Source organism: Stigmatopora nigra, unplaced genomic scaffold (assembly GCF_051989575.1).
Source record: "Stigmatopora nigra isolate UIUO_SnigA unplaced genomic scaffold, RoL_Snig_1.1 HiC_scaffold_60, whole genome shotgun sequence".
NCBI classification, from domain to species: domain Eukaryota; kingdom Metazoa; phylum Chordata; class Actinopteri; order Syngnathiformes; family Syngnathidae; genus Stigmatopora; species Stigmatopora nigra.
The window spans coordinates 24,323-48,260 of NW_027551638.1; the positions used below are offsets into that span (position 1 = coordinate 24,323).

At 36.4% G+C, this 23,938-nt stretch overlaps 1 long non-coding RNA gene across 1 annotated transcript in view; it reads right to left on the reverse strand.

The window, feature by feature from the left end:
* Positions 1 to 21,742, reverse strand: part of LOC144193075 (uncharacterized) — a 43,842-nt gene extending 22,100 nt beyond the window's left edge. The window contains exons 1-2 of the long non-coding RNA XR_013325592.1: positions 21,291 to 21,742; positions 8,614 to 9,466 (exon numbers count right to left, since the gene is read on the reverse strand). This is a non-coding gene — a long non-coding RNA (uncharacterized LOC144193075). The remainder of the gene's footprint in view (positions 1 to 8,613; positions 9,467 to 21,290) is intronic.
* Between the last annotated feature and the right edge of the window lie 2,196 nt (positions 21,743 to 23,938).

Sequence of the window (23,938 nt, forward strand, 5' to 3'; positions counted from 1 at the left end):
TTTTGTTAGAATGCATAAAAATATGGTATTTAGTTGGTATTTTTTTACATTTTTTTCAGATTCCATTCAGCACTGTGGAATTAGCGGGTGATTTTCTCCTGTTGTAACTCAAATTCAACCCAGCATTTAAATCCATATCTGCCACTAATCTAGTGTACCCACCCCTAAAACATGCACTAACTCACACATCAAACAGAACAGAGGTACTTACTGTACATACAGTATTTTTAATTTATGATTTTATTTCTTAATATCAAGCTTCAGCTTCTATTTAGAGCAGTTTGTCTCGAATTACTGCTCTAATCCAGCAGCTTTAAAATCAATAATAAAATCAATAGGCCAATACCCTAATACTGGCGAATACATGCACAAAACAGAACTGAGGCTGTGTATTTTTTCCACATCCATTCATTTGTCTTTGTCTTTATGTGAGGCTCTGGGGAATGAGAATGAGCTAAAATTATGTTAAAGTGAACTGCTGACAGAATAGGGGTGGCTAGTTCATGCAAATGTGTTTATATGTTTGAATGATAAGGCAAGTGCTGACACCCATAAGTAAGAAGCAGTCAACTGCATGTTGGAGATAACAGGCAATGAAAGGAAGTTGGTGATGCGGGGAAGACCGTAAGGATTGATGGATGGAAAAAACCTGATAGGATGAGAGGATGCGAAAAAAGGAAAGGCATTTTAGACATCTATAGGTAAGAAGTAAGATAATAAATAAATAAATACATGAATAAATGTGTGTTTTGCTGATATATATATATATATATATATATATATATATATATATATATATATATATATATATATATATATATATATATATATAGAGAGAGATAGATATAGAGATATAGAGATATAGAGATATAGATATAGATATAGATATAGATATAGATATAGATATAGATATAGATATAGATATATATATATATAGAGATATATATATATAGAGATATAGAGATATAGAGATATAGAGATATAGAGATATAGAGATATAGAGATATAGAGATATAGAGATATAGAGATATAGAGATATAGAGATATAGAGATATAGAGATATAGAGATATAGAGATATAGAGATATAGAGATATAGAGATATAGAGATATAGAGATATAGAGATATAGAGATATAGAGATATAGAGATATAGAGATATAGAGATATAGAGATATAGAGATATAGAGATATAGAGATATAGAGATATAGAGATATAGAGATATAGAGATATAGAGATATAGAGATATAGAGATATAGAGATATAGAGATATAGAGATATAGAGATATAGAGATATAGAGATATAGAGATATAGAGATATAGAGATATAGAGATATAGAGATATAGAGATATAGAGATATAGAGATAGAGAGATAGAGAGATAGAGATATAGAGATATAGAGATATAGAGATATAGAGATATAGAGATATAGAGATATAGAGATATATAGATAGATATATAGATAGATATATAGATAGATATATAGATAGATATATAGATAGATATATAGATAGATATATAGATAGATATATAGATAGATATATAGATAGATATATAGATAGATATATAGATAGATATATAGATAGATATATAGATAGATATATAGATAGATATATAGATAGATATATAGATAGATATATAGATAGATATATAGATAGATATATAGATAGATATATAGATAGATATATAGATAGATATATAGATAGATATATAGATAGATATATAGATAGATATATAGATAGATATATAGATAGATATATAGATAGATATATAGATAGATATATAGATAGATATATAGATAGATATATAGATAGATATATAGATAGATATATAGATAGATATATAGATAGATATATAGATAGATATATAGATAGATATATAGATAGATATATAGATAGATATATAGATAGATATATAGATAGATATATAGATAGATATATAGATAGATATATAGATAGATATATAGATAGATATATAGATAGATATATAGATAGATATATAGATAGATATATAGATAGATATATAGATAGATATATAGATAGATATATAGATAGATATATAGATAGATATATAGATAGATATATAGATAGATATATAGATAGATATATAGATAGATATATAGATAGATATATAGATAGATATATAGATAGATATATAGATAGATATATAGATAGATATATAGATAGATATATAGATAGATATATAGATAGATATATAGATAGATATATAGATAGATATATAGATAGATAGATAGATAGATAGATAGATAGATAGATAGATAGATAGATAGATAGATAGATAGATAGATAGATAGATAGATAGATAGATAGATAGATAGATAGATAGATAGATAGATAGATAGATAGATAGATAGATAGATAGATAGATAGATAGATAGATAGATAGATAGATAGATAGATAGATAGATAGATAGATAGATAGATAGATAGATAGATAGATAGATAGATAGATAGATAGATAGATAGATAGATAGATAGATAGATAGATAGATAGATAGATAGATAGATAGATAGATAGATAGATAGATAGATAGATAGATAGATAGATAGATAGATAGATAGATAGATAGATAGATAGATAGATAGATAGATAGATAGATAGATAGATAGATAGATAGATAGATAGATAGATAGATAGATAGATAGATAGATAGATAGATAGATAGATAGATAGATAGATAGATAGATAGATAGATAGATAGATAGATAGATAGATAGATAGATAGATAGATAGATAGATAGATAGATAGATAGATAGATAGATAGATAGATAGATAGATAGATAGATAGATAGATAGATAGATAGATAGATAGATAGATAGATAGATAGATAGATAGATAGATAGATAGATAGATAGATAGATAGATAGATAGATAGATAGATAGATAGATAGATAGATAGATAGATAGATAGATAGATAGATAGATAGATAGATAGATAGATAGATAGATAGATAGATAGATAGATAGATAGATAGATAGATAGATAGATAGATAGATAGATAGATAGATAGATAGATAGATAGATAGATAGATAGATAGATAGATAGATAGATAGATAGATAGATAGATAGATAGATAGATAGATAGATAGATAGATAGATAGATAGATAGATAGATAGATAGATAGATAGATAGATAGATAGATAGATAGATAGATAGATAGATAGATAGATAGATAGATAGATAGATAGATAGATAGATAGATAGATAGATAGATAGATAGATAGATAGATAGATAGATAGATAGATAGATAGATAGATAGATAGATAGATAGATAGATAGATAGATAGATAGATAGATAGATAGATAGATAGATAGATAGATAGATAGATAGATAGATAGATAGATAGATAGATAGATAGATAGATAGATAGATAGATAGATAGATAGATAGATAGATAGATAGATAGATAGATAGATAGATAGATAGATAGATAGATAGATAGATAGATAGATAGATAGATAGATAGATAGATAGATAGATAGATAGATAGATAGATAGATAGATAGATAGATAGATAGATAGATAGATAGATAGATAGATAGATAGATAGATAGATAGATAGATAGATAGATAGATAGATAGATAGATAGATAGATAGATAGATAGATAGATAGATAGATAGATAGATAGATAGATAGATAGATAGATAGATAGATAGATAGATAGATAGATAGATAGATAGATAGATAGATAGATAGATAGATAGATAGATAGATAGATAGATAGATAGATAGATAGATAGATAGATAGATAGATAGATAGATAGATAGATAGATAGATAGATAGATAGATAGATAGATAGATAGATAGATAGATAGATAGATAGATAGATAGATAGATAGATAGATAGATAGATAGATAGATAGATAGATAGATAGATAGATAGATAGATAGATAGATAGATAGATAGATAGATAGATAGATAGATAGATAGATAGATAGATAGATAGATAGATAGATAGATAGATAGATAGATAGATAGATAGATAGATAGATAGATAGATAGATAGATAGATAGATAGATAGATAGATAGATAGATAGATAGATAGATAGATAGATAGATAGATAGATAGATAGATAGATAGATAGATAGATAGATAGATAGATAGATAGATAGATAGATAGATAGATAGATAGATAGATAGATAGATAGATAGATAGATAGATAGATAGATAGATAGATAGATAGATAGATAGATAGATAGATAGATAGATAGATAGATAGATAGATAGATAGATAGATAGATAGATAGATAGATAGATAGATAGATAGATAGATAGATAGATAGATAGATAGATAGATAGATAGATAGATAGATAGATAGATAGATAGATAGATAGATAGATAGATAGATAGATAGATAGATAGATAGATAGATAGATAGATAGATAGATAGATAGATAGATAGATAGATAGATAGATAGATAGATAGATAGATAGATAGATAGATAGATAGATAGATAGATAGATAGATAGATAGATAGATAGATAGATAGATAGATAGATAGATAGATAGATAGATAGATAGATAGATAGATAGATAGATAGATAGATAGATAGATAGATAGATAGATAGATAGATAGATAGATAGATAGATAGATAGATAGATAGATAGATAGATAGATAGATAGATAGATAGATAGATAGATAGATAGATAGATAGATAGATAGATAGATAGATAGATAGATAGATAGATAGATAGATAGATAGATAGATAGATAGATAGATAGATAGATAGATAGATAGATAGATAGATAGATAGATAGATAGATATATATATATATATATATATATATATATATATATATATATATATATATATATATATAAAATATAATATATAATATATAATATATAGAGATATAGAGATATAGAGATAGATAATATATATATATATATATATATATATATATATATATATATATATATATATATATATATATATATATATATATATATATATATATATATATATATATATATATATATATATATATATATATATATATATATATATATATATATCAGCAAATACGCTTATTTATTTATATATTTATTCATTTATTTGTTTATTTATTGACTTACTTATTACCAGGGATGAATAAAGTTATCCAATCCAAAACACGCCACCCTAGTGTCATACTAGCGCCCTTTCCAAGGAAGTGCCCTATGTATTGACAAAAACGGAAAATATACACGCAACTGAGACTGCGCCCTACAGTTGGTGCGTTTTGTGTGTGAAATGACGGTATTTACATTTGTTATTGAACATGAACATGTATATATTCATTATTATGTCTGCCTGTATGAAATAAATCCAACTCAAATAATTGAGAGAAAAAGCATCTTATTTTGCTTCATTCAAATCATGCAAAAACTGTCTATCACATCTTATGATATGAAAATTAAATAGGTAAACTGCAGTGCAATCACATTTGTAAATGAATGGCTTTTGGTTTCTGAAATGTAAATTAACCAAATTAATCTACTGTGGGACGCCCTTAAAAAGGAAAGATCGTTTGTGATTTAATACTTTTATCATAGTTTCAGTACCTTTTTTGGCCACTGATTTTACACAGGGCTCCTTTAATATCTTTGCTTGCCACGTTGATAACTGACAGGCTAATTAGGTGACTTGTAAAAGGATTAAAGGCATTTTATCATTTATATCTGAATATATTTAAAATGTATTTTGAATAAATATCTATAAATGTAAATAATACATTTGAAATCAGTGTGGAATCTTTGTAATGTTTCATTGTTTTTTTATACATTTTCTGTTGATAACAGAGGGGGTAACTTTCCATCAGTATTTTTTCAATAATCCTTATAAAGCGTGATTCATGGGTGTGTGTGTGTGTATGTTTAGAGGCCTGAAACAGCTGTCGGATGCTAATAGACGAGTGATTGAATTTCTTCACCTTTTCTAAGCGTGTATACTCAACTTGTATTTGTTAGAGCTGAACGCAGAATGTATGTATGAATCACTGTTTTTACATGATTTGAATGGATTGGATTGGATAACTTTATTCATCCCTCATTCGGGAAATGTTATTGTGACAGTAGCTAGAAGGGGGCGTGCAAATACAGGGGAAAAAACAGTTAAGACTTAGACAGTACATTCGCAAAGGCCGCAAAACTACAAAGCAAAAGCACAAAGTACAAAGCAAAGCAAAGTAAATGGGATCATTAAGAATTACCTAATAAAATCATTAAGACAGAAAAGCAACAAAAACAGAACGAAAAATAGTGGACAGGGCTACCGCCACTGGCGGCCACTTGAACGGCGCCATTTTGGTTGCGGTAGCAAAATCGAATAATGACTCAAAAAAAAAAGCCGTTGGAAAGTTGGATAAAACTGGAACCACACACAGGAAGTCTTCCACAAGATGGGAAACTTCTGCCGACTGGGACCGAGGTAAGGAATATGCAGAGTCACTCTCCAAGCGTATCTGCACAGTTCCTCAGTAGTCTGGGGGTGAAGATAACAGTAGCAGAGTGGAACCGCTCGACTCCGGCCTGGTAAGTGCCGACAGTTTTTTCATGATGGAATGGTTGGTCTGAAGCGTTGCACTTTTGTCCAACTCCAATTTTCGAGTGGCTTTGAGGTGTTGCTCCTTCTGCTGCGTATTGTAACAGCTAGTCCCATGTGTATGACAGCGTAGGTGTGGCTGAATGTTTCCAAAAAAAGAAGTAGCAGATAGAAGCCAGGCTAACAGAACAAATAAAGTTGCAAAAACATTAAAGTAAAAAGAATAAAGTACAAAGTAAAGTAAAAAGTATAAAGAAATATTAAAATGTAATTAAAAAAAGATAGAAGGGCTGTTAAACACGAAAAATAAATAAGAGTGGACAGAGCTACTGCCACTGGCTTATGCGTGACAGCGCCATAAAGGCACCACATGGCTGATTTGTCCGCCAGCGAGTTCGCAGGTACCCCCAGGAACACTTTTTTTCCTGTCGAGCCGGGAGTTATAAAACATCCACCCATTCATAAATCGCACTTTATCTATTCTCTAATCCTTATAAAGCGTCAAGTACAGACAAATGTGTGTGTGCGTGTGTGTGTGTGTGTGTGTGTGTGCGCACCTGAAAACTCGCAGGCGGAAATTATTCCCAAAATGCCATTTGAAAATGACGTGGAAAACCGTCTTGGGTCAGCACATCCAGTACCATCATGTCTCGCTGAGTCTTTTTGTCACAACAGGGAAAAAAAGTATTTTGGGGAGCAGGAATTGCTAAGGCGTTATTTATGGATGGGTGAATGTTTTATGTTAACATTCTCACTTTACTTTTGTCCAAACCCTGCATTGTAGAGTTGATATTTTGGTGCCCATAAACGGCTGTCGGATCCAAACCGTGCATCGTACAGAGTAGACATTATGGTGCTCAGAAACGTCTGCCGGATCCAAACCGTGCATCGTACAGAGTAGACATGATGGTGCCCAGAAACGGCTGTCAAATCCTAATAGACGAGTGATTGAATTTATTTACCTTGTCTAAGTGTGTAAACACAAACTCTGAGAATGTGCAAGTATTATTGATGAGTGTGCCTCAGCAATAATATGTTAAGTTGCTGCTCTCTTGCGGTGGTTTTAAGCATTACACTCTGTTACAATTCCACAATCCATACTTTCTTCAGTGCACACTGGAGTGCTTCCGCTTAGTCATTTCTGCTTGGAGTTAGTTGCATGAACTACGCAACAGCACTGCTATTGTGTGACTTTTCATTTTCGTCAGTTTTGCTTTGGGTTACAATATTCCCCAGAAACAACACCCAAACATTCCTCTAATAAGCAAAATCAGTCAGGCTTCCCTTACTTTTTCCTAAAAGGCATACTCCTGCATGATTGTGCATCTATATCATGGGTGGGCAAACTTTTAGGCTCGGGGGCCACATTGACTTTAAAAATTTGACAGATGGGCCGGGTCAGCACAAAAGACGATACATATAAAATCCGTTACAGTACATATGAAATATAAACAGAAAAAATGACTAAAATATTAAAATACGCATCACTCATTATTAAAGTAAAAAGTATAACGTACTAAGTAAAGTAAAAAGAAATGTATTAAGAAATATAAAAATGTAATTCAGAAAAAATATAGAGAGGCTGTAAAACACGAAAAACATTTGAGAGTGGACCGCTGGCTTTGGCGTGACAGCACCATCTTGGGGATTTAAAAAATTAAAAAAACATTATTTGGACAATGTCGGCGGGCCGGATGTGGTCTGCGGGCCGTAGTTTGCCCACGACTGATCTTTGTCATGGTTACATAGCCCCGACCATGTTCGATGAATATAACAGGCACAAAATATAATTTTGACCTTGCAAGGTTACCAAGGTCTTTATTGTCAAGATGAAATGGTAAACCGGGCGTAAGAGATTTTGTTTCCTTCCATCTACCTCCAACAAATTCAAATTCCTTAAAAGTATAGCGACAAATAGGCAAATTACATATTCTTCCAATTCACTTGCTGGTGTGACATAACATGCATGTTGAGCTCAAATGTATGCCTCTCATTGTGACAATAGACATGACAATCTAATGATTGATCAATTAAAGAAGTGTTTACTCACCATTTAATTGAGTGTGTTTTCCAATTTCTCTAAGATTAAGTAAACAGTTTTCTAGGTGAAGTCCATTGTAGTAACAGTTGTTCCCATCACTATTACTTGGTGGTGAGGGCCAGCATAAACATGGCATTTGCATAATGCCACATGGCCTGCTTGATGTGCTGAAGGCCAGGCAATCCTCCAGCCACGGGCATAGCAACTGACAGGCTGCCATGCTGGGATTTTGTTTTCCAACAACTACGTATTCAACTTTGAAATCATCGCTCTGACTAGCAGTGGTGGCACTTCTCATATTATGACTTTTTCTGATGTGAACAAACTGCTTGTCAACCTCAAGAAATGCCACAGGGGCAGAGGTGTCGCAAAACCTTACAACATCGTCAAGGTTATCAATTCCTTGGTAGGACTGTGTTCTCTCTAGGAAGGAGTCATATTGGAAGATTTGAAGTTGCAATGGCATGCAGTCCTTGATGTGTTTTGTTATCTTGATGAAGATAGTATAGTGTTGTGGTTCAGGATTTTGCAGGGTCCAAGAACAAGGCACAGTGGGAAGTATTGATGAGGACACAAATGAGCCCAAAAAATTGTTTTGTACAAATGTTGAACAGGGTTTTGAGGCTGATGGAGAAAGCAATGATTGGCCACATTTCCCCATCAAGAAGACAACCAAAAAGTATAAAATCACCACTGGAAGTGGTCTACTAGAAAAATGAAAAACAATCTTCAACATACTTCAAACTGGACTTTAAAGCATTTGTATTGGAAGGATTCACTAGGATAAAAATAAAGTGAGAAAAGAATTTCCACTCCACAAATTCTGAAATTGGGCACTGACTTCACCCAGTTTTACAGAGACCTGTGGAGTAAAAGAAACAACATGTAAATTGAAAAAAATATATAGTAAAAACAAAAAATAGGAGCCCATTTTAATAGGGCCCAAGCAATGAAATTATCACGGTCCTTATTTTATCTGTATAAATTCATTCAGAGACCGAGATACACACAGAACCACCCACTCATTTGAATAACATATAAAAGCAAAGACACAATGTAGTATATGTGTAATGTAGTGTATGTAGTATACTTATTCATAACATACAATCATATAGAAACAAGTCAAAGTCAAAAGCCTTTATTGTCATTATACAACAGCTGCATATAAGAAGCCACTCCCCTGTCCTCTGCTTGCTACTAGAACTCAGCATTGAAGTAAAAAATATACATATATAAATATATATACATTTATTTATTCATTCATTTTAATTCATAAAAATGCGAAAATCCACGATGAAACTCACTAGACGAAGCCACTCCCGTCTTCCACTTGCTGCTAGGATTCAGAGGGATTACTCTACTGTGTGATGATTAAAATACATGAAAATAAATGTATTTTGTTGTTCTTTTGAGCAATAAACTCAGCACAATTTCCTCCTTGCACTATCAAAAGAAGAATAAAACCTGCAGAAATTTTGGAATGCATCTTTAGTTTAATAAATTTGATCTATCATGGTTGTAATAGAAAGTACTTAAGTGTTACCTATTTTGAAGAAAAAATCTTCAAAAAAATCATTGCACATGGTATTTCTGAAATACTGTATGAATAGAAAGGATCGTCTGCTGGATTGCATATCCCGAAAGGGTGTTGACTGCACAAATTCAAAGAGGAAGTCACGTGAGCAGTACAACCAAGAAGTGTGTCCGTAGCAGTCTACCTTTCACCAAGTCTCTGGGTGCAATAATAGCACAGTATACATGTTACACAGGTATGATGGCTGATATTTTAATGACCGACCGCAAGACCTTCAACCAGCCTAAACAACTATTGGGATGCACTGTATTTACTCGCATATAAGCTGCCTCTGCATATAAGCCACATCCTTAAAATTGTAGAATTTACTATTTCTTGCGTATGAACCGACCAATGATTCACAATTTTCACCTCCATATTCATGGTTTAGGAATACAAATGTGTTACTTTGAAGGGAAAATGTTAAGAAAAATCATTACATATGGTCTTTTTGAAATACTGTATGAACCAAAATCACATGATTATGGTCCATATCATAAGGAAGTTATGCCTGTCTTTGTAAATCCAAAATATTAAATTATTCAATTTGAAAAATGAAATATGTCGATCTTGATGAGAACCTGATGTTTTTTTTAACGAGAGAAATATCAGTTACACAATGTTATATGTACATGTTCCATGTTTTCATTGAAAGGCAGGTTGATATATTGTTTCTCTTAGGTCAGTCACCCAAATGGGCAGTTCAGGGTCCTTATGTTTTCATGGCATGTTGTCTAGGCACTTAGATGGACCACTTGGGTTCGTATAGTTGGAGTTAAATGTAGTTATTTTGCATGGAGTAGTGCGAACGTTTGCTGCTGTTTTCAATGTTCATCTAAAAGATGATTGTAATGCATTCTCGGAGAAGAATGCCAAGCACTAATTTCTTGGAATTCATAAAATGGGAGCTGATAAATAATCTGTGTCTTCGTCTCACTCTCTGATCAGAGTATCTGAGTAGAAGGTGTTCCAGCACTATAAACGAACACCGTACCGCTAACCTAATTTGCCAATAGTTTTGTTTCTTTCTCTACGTTGAAATAAATCACCCTATCGACCGCATTGTCTTGTGTTCTGGCGTTTCATCTTTTTCCCTTGCAGTTTCATGCATGTCCTCTTTTTATGTGCATATAAGCCATACTCTATAGGTCATCATATTTTGTCTGACAAATGCGGCTTATAAGCGAGTAAATACGGTACTGACATGGTAAACACTACAAACATGTCTCAACGCTACTTGTGCCTTGCCAGTCACAGAACGTTCAACTATATTAAGCTTGCGGCGTACTGAGCGAGCAATGGTAGGCACAAGCAAGGGAGTTTTTTTCACATTTTATGCAAGATACGGTTTATTTTTTTTCTTACATTTCATTCATAGCCGTTATATCGGTTTATGTTTTCTCTATCTTGAAATAAATGACCGTATTAGCCACGTTGTCTTGCGTTCGGTGTTTATGCTCGTGTTAAACGAGTGCGGAGTACTCTGCACCTCACAGTCAACATGAATCGGACGTCTACCGCTGTCAATGGCAACCGATGGGTTAAATGGGTGCTCTATAGGGGTTGAAAAATAATATAATTCAGTGTATCAGAGGCTTAAGTGGAAGTTCTGATCCAACCACTTTAACAGAGGTGTTGGGACATTGTAAGATAAAATGTCAAAGTCGCTTGGCAATTGTTTGTTCACATTGTATCAATTTTTGTAAGTATAGAAACATCATTGTCCCAAGAAACTTGCCCCGAGTTTGGTCGTTGTCATGGAGACCTCACACAGATTAACCGGATTAATCAGCCCTCGCTCAAAGTTTGGACACTGCCATGGAGGCCTGTCACTGATTAATCAGACTGTGCCCAGAGTTTGGTCGTTGTCATAGAAACCATACTAGGCCCTGATTTCCTATATAAAAATGTTCCACTGTTCATTCGAAATGCAAAAACATTGCCCTGAACAGGACTCCACTGTTAGACCTCTCTCTACTTTGCAGTTTGGTAATAAACCTATTTCCTATTAAATTTATCTCACTTTTTCTTAACCTGGTTCTGAAGTTGTATTTTCAGATCTATCATACTTTGGTGCCGAAAACCTGAGACCCAACAGCCAACAATTGCCGGGGCGACGGCGGAGCACGACGACAACATCCTCCATTGAAAGGGTTAACCCGGCATACGTTCCTTCGCCGCTCCGGTTATCTGGTGATAGGTCCCCGAATTAGGGAAGGTTCGGACAAGAAAGGTATGTACGCCATTCACACTGAATAACGGGGTGAAAAAACACTAACGCACGAACACATTAGAGGAGTGAGTTGCGATCAGAGAAACATTACACGAGGGAGATGCGGCCAGAAAGACAGTGCCCATGATGTATGGTTGTATATAAAAGTGTCCCGTATCTTAAGATAGATATTTGCCCGAAATTTTACTCATATCTCAAATTGTTCATATGTCGAGGCTGTCTTATGCCGAGGTACCACTGTATACACTTCTTGATGGTTGTAAATGTGTACTTGTGAATTTTTGTATAGGCACGAAAATGGTAGTGATAATAGGGGTCATCCTACCTTGCATTTTTTTTATTATTGCGGCCATGTCTGATCTACAATATCCGTAAAACTCAAGAGATTACTGTACTGCCTCCGAAATGTCTGTTCAAAACTACTATTGTGTGTTTACAGTTTGACTAGTTTGGCATACCATGTTTACTCGTATATAAGCCGCTTTTGTCGGACAAAAAATGATGACTAAATCGAGGATATGACCTATTGGGCATTAAACTAAACAACTGGGGCGCCGTGACACGGTGACGTCACGACAAAATGGCGCCGCTCCATGCGCCGTGACACTTCACAACGCAAGCGAATGCCGATATGGTCATTCATTTCAAAATAGAAAAAAGATAAACAGATGAAACACTAAACAATTTATTTTGACGTCTATGAATGATATTCAAGAAAAAATTGTACGTATCTGGCATGAAATAAGAAAAAAACTCACGTTCACATTAGCGCTTGCCCGGGGCTAGTAGTTTTAATTTGAGTTGTAGTCTTTAGTAGACAGCACCGCAAACATTTCCAGCAGAAGAATCATCTGTGTGCCCTGGTTTCACTCTCTGACCTGGGTAGAAGAGTTGTCCCAGCGCTATCAAAGAACATCACAACGCTAAACTACCTCGGTATTTTTTTGTTCTATTTCTTGTTCGAAAGTGACAACTATTCGAGTAATATGAACCATTGAAAGAATTGATACTTTGACATTAGAAGCAATATGGCTGCCACAACATCTTAAAAGTTTGGTAAGAGAATTGTAATTTATGTAATTAGAAAGCATCACATTCTCATCAATATAGACTTACTTATTTTTTTGAATTTAATAATTCTATATTTTGCACTAACCGTATTTTCACGACTATAAGGCGCACTTAAAAGTCTTAAATTTTCTCCAAAATAGACAGTGCGCCTTATAATCCAGTGCGCCTTATATATGGAAAAAAAAAAAACAAAAATGAAAAACCACCACTGTCGGATATTAAAAAAACACAAACGCCTGAACTGAAACAATACTGTTAAATATGCAGATGCTATATAAGTTTACAACATCTTCCATCATATAGCTCCTCCCCCACTGCAAGATTTTATACAAAAAAAAATCCAAAACATCAACAAAGGCTGGCTCCAGAGGTGACTGTGTAGTGAGTGCTTCTTCCCTGGAAGTCAATAGCAATTACCGTATTTTCACGACTATAAGGCGCACTTAAAAGTCTTAAATTTTCTCCAAAATAGACAGAGCGCCTTATAATACAGTGCGCCTTACACATGGAAAAAATGTCATTCATTGAAGGTGCGCCTCATAATGCGCACCGGTGCGCCTTATAGTCGTGAAAATACGGTACATATAAATCCGCCCGCGCCCATAAACCACACCCTTAAAATTGCCTTAAAATTGTTGTGAGCGTGAATGGTTCCGTCTCCTCGTGCCCTGCGATCGGCTGGCCACTGCGTCTAGCCCGGAGTCAGCTGGGATGGGCTGCAGCACCCCCCGTGACTCTAATGAGGATAAAAATGAGATATGAGTTGTCACTTTCAAACAAAAAAAGGAAAAAATCTAAGGGGAATTTTGCTTTATTTCAAAATCAAGGCTACGCGCACCTGCCCAGTCAGAGCATGTTTGAGTTGCTAAGACGAAGGCTCCCTAGGTAAGATGAAGACGCCCCTGGGCGAGCAGTGACGAGCACGAGTGAGCTTTTTCACGTTTTATGCGAGATACGTTGTTTTTCTTTACTTTCATTCCTAGACCGTTTATTTTGTTTAGTGTTTTATCTGTGTATCTTTTCTCAATTTTGAAATAAATGACTATCAGCTGCATCGTCTTGCGTCATGGCGTTATGGTGTTACTTGATCACTTTATATCACTTTTTCACTCTTATTATTCAATCTCTGTAATGGAACCATAAAAACTCGCTGTACATGGGTGTTGTTTCCGTATAGTTAAGTAGCACAGGATGAAGTCCATGATATTGAATCACTGACAAAGCGAATCACTAATTGGCGCTGACCTTTTCGTTTGTTTATTCAATTGGTCAGTGCTTGAACAGGAAGTGACGTTGTTGCAGAACGAATCATTAACTGAGTGACAACAAGGATTTATGTTCTATTCCTCTGTGAAATCAATTTCATGTTAGAAAAAGTTCATGCTGAGGCATCGGTGAGGCAACTTGTAGTCGCCGGAAAATGGCGCTCAAGGCGGAGAGCTAACAAGTATGAATATGTCATAAATAAATGTCATAAATGTGTCTGGCCTGGGAAGACGAACTTGTGGAGAAGCACTATACAATTGCGTCATACGCTGCTGAGGGTATGATGACTACTAGGCTTTTTGTCAAGTCAATGATGACGACAATCCCTATGTCTGATTTTCATTTTTTTCATGCTCACATTTTTATTTAACAGTTTGTCATTTTACTTTTTTTGCCAAGCGCTCGGGATTCTTTGGCACAATGTATTTTTACTATAGACTTTATGGACAAAAAACTGCTGCTGGCTTCATTTAAAAGGAACAGCAATTGCAGTTATATCATTACAATAAATACAATACATGGACCCATTACTATTTTCTTTTCATCCCTAATCCTATTATAAGTACAGTAGCACCATGATTATCGCAGTTAATGGGGGCGGGGTCGGACCCCCACGAAAAGTGAAAATCCACGAGGTAGGGTCACCCATATTAAAATAAATAAATAAAGACCATTTCTTCAGTGCTGAGTCCTAATAGCGAGAGTGGCGTTACAAGTTTCAGTGTGGATTTTCACATTGTTATGAACATAAAAAAAATAAAAAATGGTGTCGTGGCTACAGGAGGACGTTCTTCGGGCTTTCGGCGATCCAGGCAGAAAGTGCATTTTCCATTTTGACGATGGTCTTATTTTGCGTTTTCGACCCTCTTGCCTTCTTTCGAGACTGATATCGAGGCAGTTTTAAGGATGTTAGTGTCTTCCTTCTTGATATATCAAACGGAGTAATCATTGAGTCCATATTTTTGAGCTACGGTTGCAAAGCTATTTCCCGCATTTAACATGTCTAATAGAGTCATTTTTTTTAAATTAATTGTTACCATTTTTGGTCTTTCTTCGGTTCAGTAGATGCACCAAAGGATAGAGCGTCAAGGCAACATTGCGAAGGACTGCGGAAATGCAGAGAGGAATTGGCCAATCAGCATCAGTGATCTCAAGGGGTGCTAGCCAATCAACTTGAGTCTTGGCTATCTGAAACATTCCTCGGTAGTGCGGGAAGCGTCCATTGTTTTTTTTTTTTTAAATATATATTTATTTTTTATTTTATTTGGTAATTTACATTTTTTTTGGGACACGCGAAGGAGTTAAGCAGTGACGACAGAAGCGTGAAGTACTGAGGTGTTTCTATGTTTTTTTTCCATGACAATGCACTGGTACACGGAACAAACAAATTTAAATTAACTTGGATTAATATATACAGACACACTTAAACATACGTTTAATGTAACTATTTTATAGACGAAAGAGATGCAAAAAAGACAGTGCCATGGCCATCTCGGGCGAATTATTCTATCGAAATTTCCGTCGTAAGACAAGAATGTTGTATGACGAGCGGTCGTATCACGAGGAACGACTGTATATGACTACTGGTTGGTAAATCACTTTTGTTGTTGTCGAACATGAAAACACTCAAAATAATCAGCATTGAAATACTGTTTCATTACAAATTATTGTAAACAGTGGGGCGAATTAGTATTTAGTCAACACCCAATTGTGCAATTTCTTTTACTTGAAAAGATCAGAGAGGCCAATAATTGTCAACATAGGTAAACCTCAACCATGAGAGACAGAATGTTGGAAAATAGAAACTCACATTGTTTGATTTTTATACAATTTAATTTCAAATTAGAGTGGAAAATAATTATTTGGTCACATACAAACAAGCAAGGTCTAACTGCTAATGAGTACTCCACTCCTTTACCTATATTAATAGCATCTGTTTTATCTCATTATCAGTATAAAAAACAACCTGTCCACAACCTCAGTCTCTCACACTCCAAACTCCACTATGGCCAAGACCAACGAGCTATCAAAGGAAGACATACGAGACCACTAATAATCTCCTGCGATCTGGGGCTCCATGCAAGATCTCACCCGGTGGCGTCAAAATGATAACAAGAACGGTGAGAAAAAAATCCCAGAAACACAAGTGGGACCTATTGAATGACCTACAGAGAGCTGGGACAACAGTAAAAAAGGCTACTATCAGTAACACAATGTGCCGCCAGGGACTTAAATCTTGCACTGCTAGATGTGTCCCCCTGCTGGAGCCAGTACACACCCAAGCCCGTCTGCATTTCGCTAAAGACCATTTGGATGATCCAGAAGAGGACTGGGAGAATGTCTTATGGTCAGATGTAAATGTAATAGAACTTTTTGGTCGAAACACAAGTTCTTGTGTTCGGAGGAGAAAGAACACTGAAATGCATTCAAAGAACACGATTCCCACTGTGAAGCATGGGGGTGGAAACATCATGCTTGGGAGCTGTTTTTTTTTTTTTTATTGCACAGGGACCAGGACGACTGATCTGTGTAAAGGAAAGAATGAATGAGGCCATGTATCGAGATATTTTGAGTGAAAATCTCCTACAATCAGCAAGGACATTGAAGATGAGACATGGCTGGGTCTTTTAGCATGGCAATGAGCCCCAACACACAGCCAGGGAAACAATGGAGTGGCTTCATAAGAAGCATTTCAAGGACCTGGGTAGCCTAGCCAGTCTCCAGATCTCAAGCCCATAGAAAATCTGTGGAGAGAGTTGAACGTCAATGTTGCCCAACGACAGCCCCAACACATCACTGCTCTAGTGGGGATCTGCATGGAGACATGGGTCAAAATACCAATATGAAAAGCTTGTGAAGAGTTATAGAAAATGTTTGGCCTCCAAAAGGTACATAAAGTATTGAGATTAACTTTTGTTATTTACCAAATAATTATTTTCCACCATGATTTGCAAATGAATTGTCCGGATGGCCGGCCGACCGGATAGCCAGCCGAACGGACGTTGCGCTGAAACGGGATTTGCGCGCTCGCCCCGCTCCCGGTCGTGTGTGTGAGTGTTTTTCAACCTCGGCCATATACGGCCCGTTACAGATAAGAACATTTATTTAGAATAACAAGGGCATTCATTCACGGCCAAACACACGCAGAAAAGTACGTGACAGAAGAAAAAAACTTAGTTATAACAGTAAGTACTGTAATGAAATTGTAAATCCAGGAATCCTACTCCAGAAAATTTACACCACAATAGAAAACATTGAGATTAATCTTTGAATTGAGGTCCTCAGCAAATCATTTTGAATATATATTTCCTAAAATAATGGGAAATTATTTAAAATTAAAATATTGCTCTTATTGGCACACATCACTAGAAGTCAGTGTGTTCAATGGCATTTTCAGGTATTGTTCTCTAAGCCCTATAGTCTGTCTTTTAGTAAGTCTTTTGGTGTTTTTTCCTCATATAGCAAGAGCGTGTGTATGTGTAAGTAAATACCTACCTACCCACCAACCCACCCAACCACCACCCCCACCCACCCATCTACCCATCTACCCACCCACCCACCAACCTACATACACACATGTATGTATATGTATATATATATATATGTATATATATATATATATGTATATATATATATATATATATATATATATATATATATATATATATATATATATATATATATATATATATATATATATATATATATATATATATATATATATATATATATATATATATATATATACATGCACGTGCGCACACGCATGCATGTATTGCATGTCCATTCGCATGGTCACAACGCGGCTAATTATTGGTCGGGATACTTAGAGCTAGTTGATTGGCTAATGCATTTCCCCACATTGACCGTACGCTTTGAGCTGTGCGCCACTAATTGCGAACATTATTGACTCAACATGTCCAAGAAGAACGAAGCGCTGGTAAGACTTCAGGAACAGGCTAAATAAGCTGGTCAGGAGGGCCAGCTGTTCTGGACTGTCCTCTAGACTCTGTAGAGGAAGTGGGAGAGAGGAGGATGCTGGCCAGGATGATATCCATCATGGACAGCACCTTCCACCCCCTGCATGAGTTTGTGGAGTTTCTCCGAAGCTCTTTCAGCAATAGACTGCTGCCGAGACACCTGACCTCTCTGGCCCCTCTCAAAGATGGGGAGCCCATCTGAAGGGAACCCCACATTGTCGCTTCAGGCTCTGCCTAGTTGGGCCCCATGGGTGGAAGCCCAGCCACCAGGCGCTCACCATCGTGCCCCTCCTCCAGGCCTGGCTCAAGAGTGGGGCCCTGGTGACCCGCGTCCAGGCAAGGGAATACGCTTTATAATGTTTTTTGTCATCATAAGAGGTCTTCTGATGCATTCTTTGTCTTGTCCCTCACCTCAGACCAGTTTGCCATGGCTGACTCTACCAGGAGCCCAAGGCCCCAAACAACATACAGTGGGGCATAAGTATTTAGTCAACCACCAATTGCACAAGTTATCATACTTGAAAAGATTAAAAAAAGGCCTGTAATTGTTAACATGGGTAAACTTCAATCATGAGAGACAGAATGTGGAAAATAACTGAAAGCCCATGATTTTTAAAGAATTTATTTCCAAATTAGAGTGGAAAATAAATATTTTGTCACCTACAGACAAGTAATGGTTCTGGCTGTGAAAGAGGTCTAACGAGGTCTCCACTTGTTACCTGTATTAATAGCATCTGTTTTAACTAATTGTGGGTTTAAAAGACACCTGTCCACAATCTCAGTCTCTCACACTCCACACTCAACTATGGCCAAGACCATAGAGCTATTGAAGAACACCAGAGACAAAATTTTAGACCTGCACTAGGCTGGCAAGACAGAATTTCCAATAGGTAAAACGCTTGGTGTAAAGAAATCAACAGTGAGAGCAATTATTAAAAAATGGAAGAAATACAAAACCACTAATAATCTCCCTCGATCTGGGGCTCCATGCAAGATCTCACCTCAAGGCGTTAAAATGATAACAACCGATTTGAACCCATCACTCCAGAACTGTGATGCCGACGCGCTAACCACTCACCGGCCGGGCTGCCCATTATACACAAAAATATCTCATTTTCTGAACCTAAGGTCATTATCCTCATTAGGATCACGAGGGGTGCTGGAGCCTATCCCAGCTGATTCAAGGCCAGAGGCAAGAACATCCTGGATCGGTGGCCAGCCCGATCGTAGGGCACAAGGAGATGGACAACCATTCACACTCACACTGATACCTAGGGCCAAAAGTGTTCAATCAGCCTACCATGCATGTTTTTGGAATGTGGGAAGAAACCAGAGTACCCAGAGAAAACCCACGCAGCCCCGGGGAGAACATACAAACTCCGTAGACGTGACCTGGATTTCAACCCAGAAACCCTGAGCAGTGAGGGCGACGCACTAACCACTTGCGACACCGGGCCGCCCATAAACATAAATGTAAAGAAACCTAAAACATATTCACACCTCTATGGGGTTGAATAAAAGCAACTATAGTTCAACAACCTATTTATATTACAGCTCATTGTTGTTGTACTTGCACATTCAACCTCATTTTATACATTTAATTTCACATATAGCCCACTATTTTTTATTTGGCTGGTAAGAAGGCATCATATTTGTCGTAGGATGAGAATTTGTGTCCTAACAATTATTTAAATAAAGTAATGATCACAAATCAATAAAATATTAAATTATCATTTGATATTTCACACAATGCTTTCCTTGAATGAAAATACCCTCTAAAGTTTTAAACGAGCTACATTTATTCCCATGTGGAATTAATGTTGAATTCAATGGAAGGATATGGAAGACAATCCAATGAATCAGCACAATTTCAGCATCACTCACCTGAGCTTTAGAATTTCTACATGGATAAAATGTATAAATACATAAATAATTTACAAAACAAAGCAAAATAAGATTGTTTCTAATCCGATTTTATGTTATTGTTTCACTATACCATGGTTGAAGCCTATATTCACCGAGTGAGCACACAATTGGCACTTCTTACATGCTTGTCCTTATAACAAAAAGTAAAAGCTGAATGTTTTTTTTTAATTATGGACACATGCGTAATTAAAAAAACATACTTGTTTAAAATTATAAGTTAATGATTAAAATCCCTTAAAGAAGTTTTTTGTCGAATTAAGAAAGAAAAAAATGCCATTAATTGCTAATAAAGGCAACATGGGAAAAGGGGAAACGACGTTCGCTATCGGGTTGCCAACGGCGGTGCACCGACGGCACGTTCTTTTTCAATGTGGATTTTTATTTATTTTAATGTAAGTAAGTCTGTGTGTATATCACAACTCGAAAACGGCATTGCATTCTCGCTGTCAGTCGTCATTTTTTTCGAAAACCAGCTGTACTCGTGACTATTTTCTTAATTCAGCAGTGCTTCCTCTAAATCGTCAACATTCACCGACCCAAAATGTCTCCCCAAAAAACCAAACCGCTTTATATCACATTTGTGAAAGAGAAAAAAATGGAATACAAATTGCCATATAATTGTGAAACGAACAGTTACCTTCAGCAAGTCACCTCTCCTTCTGGTGCAAACTGTCACTGGACACCAATCCCAAACGGACAGGGACCCAAAAGTGTGGTAATAAGTCCTTCGATAAAATAGACTGATGTTTGGATTTTTGCTATTAATGTAATTCAAATCTAGCCAAGTTTGAGTTGTCCGTTGCTTTCAATTATTCTTCTAAGTCGTACAATAAGAAAAGTACTAGTGTATTCATATGTTTTCGTGATGTGCTTCAATCAAATATCCGTCAATTTCTGTGTGATAAGTCGCTGGTGGTACTTCCTCTGAGTTTCCCTACAGCTCGCCTGTTAATTGTTTTTATAATCTTCCAGGTCAGTGTGTCGGTTTTACAAATCATTAAATCGGAGGACTTGCGCGTATCACCGACGGCGCAGGGTTTGCAGCTCTGATTTTTGTCTGCCTTGCTTGCAGCATCAGCCGCATTTCTTGTTTGGAAACACGTACACGACATCATCAAGATATTTAATTTGAACTAGGTAACTTCCATAACAGATCTTCAGAATAAAAAATATGTAATTATTCCCTGGGGAAAGCTTTTACTTTGAAAGCAGAAAGTCCGATTTCCTTTGAACTCAGTCTCTACTTCTTTCAAAGTGATCAATGGTGGAGACAGTTGGTAGGGGTGACCACACATTAGAAACCTCATCCAGCAGCCCCATCTCCTGGAGTCAAAAAGCACAAATTATAATAAAGCATTATAGTCTAAGCTTGTTTCTGGTGCAATATTATGAAATCAACAAATGATTATTGTTTCTCATGGTACAACCTATATATCTGAGCGGTTAGCATGTCAGCCTCACATTTCTGGGGTCCTGGGTTCAAATCCAGGTCGATCTGTGTGGTGTTTGCATGCAGGGTCATGGGTTTCCTCTGGGTACTCCGGTTTCCTCCCACATTCCCAAACATGAATGGTAGGCTGATTGGACACTCTAAATTGCGCGTAGGTATGGGTGTGATTGTGCATGGTGTCTGTCTCCGTGTGCAACCAATTAAAAATTTCCCCCGCCACTGGCCCGGAGTCAGCTGGGATAGGCTCCAGCACCCCTGCGACCTTAATGAGGATAAAGTGGTACAGAAAATGAGATGAGATGAACTATCCCTTTTTCTTCAGCAGCGAGTGCCATCCAGATCAGTGCCGAAAAAGAAGCAGAGCCCAAACTTCTGATATTTTATTATTTCTTGAGATATTGATTTATTTTATAAGGGACTGCACATATTAATGAACAGATTTATATTCATGTTAATGAACATATGTAAATATGTAAGATTGTAGCCGCCGGGTAATTTCCATCTCTAGTCTCTTATGTAGGTACAAGATAAACAATAAACAGCATCGTGAACGCTATTTTGTTCGTCTAACAGCCAGACTTCAAGATGATTGTCTTCCACTTGAAAGGTTCAGTGTGAATTTTTGCCATTTTTATGAACTTTTTTATACATAATATAAAAAGCCATATACTGAAACTGCAAATGTTAAAGGATGACAGTACTTTGTTTTCTTCATAAACGCACAAAAGAGACAGACTCTGATCAAACGTAATTCTTCTTCATTCTCAGCAGTGCTGCACCAACATTCAACACAACATTTTGAACCCAATATGTCCATCAATGCACCATGTTACCGTCACTGTTAGGAAAAGCTTGTTATTGTTTTACCATTGCTTTCTCCCTGTGTTCTGATGTTTGTTTCCCTATTCTTGTTGGTCCCTCCCGCCTTCCCGTTGTGCTCGCACAGCTGCGTGAGAATCAAAATTAGTTCATGTTGTTTCCATTTAAACCCACTTATTATTATGTCATTGTCGGATCGTCTGCCTTATTTCCCTTGCCATGTCTCTGCGTTACCTCGTAATTCGATTCCCGTGTTTTCCATAGTCCGGTTTGATTTTGTGATTTGACTCCCAAGTCTTTGTTATTTTCTAAGATCCTTCCCAAGTTATTAACGTTTTGGTATGAGCACTATATCCCTTGTCCTCGCCTGCTTCCCCGCGATCCCTATTTCTATTAAGCTTGCCCGTCCAATCTCCTCACTCGACCTCGCCCGTTCAGGCTCCTCGCTCGACCTCGCCTGTCCAGGATCCTCGCTCGATCTCGCCTGTTCAGGCTCCTCGCTCGACCTCGTCCGTCAAGGCTCCTCGCTCGACCTCGCCCGTCCAAGCACCTCGCATTCACATGCCAACTGGCCCGCCAGTCGCACCAGATGCAGCCGTGCCGGCTGGACCGCCAGTCACGCCCGTACCGGCTGCCCCACCGGTTGCGCTTGTGCCGAAGCCACAAACAAGCCTCCCTGTACTGGCTGGCCCGCCAGTCGCGTTCGTTCCGGCTGGGCCACCGGTCGCGGCCGTGCTGGCAGGTAAGAGCAGGAATCCGCACCTGAGAGTTAAGAGCAGGAACGGCCCTTAAGAGCGAAGAGCAGGACCGGTGCTTGAGAGCGACAAGCAGGACAGGCGCTTGAGAGTGAATAGCAGGAACCAGCACTTGAGAGCGACAAGAAGGACCCAGCGCTTGAGTGCGATGAGCAGGATCGGGCGATTGAGAGCGATTAGCAGGAACCGGTGCTTGAGACCAATGAGCAGGAACCGGCACACGAGGATGTACCATTACATATGGGAAAACATGCCCAAAAC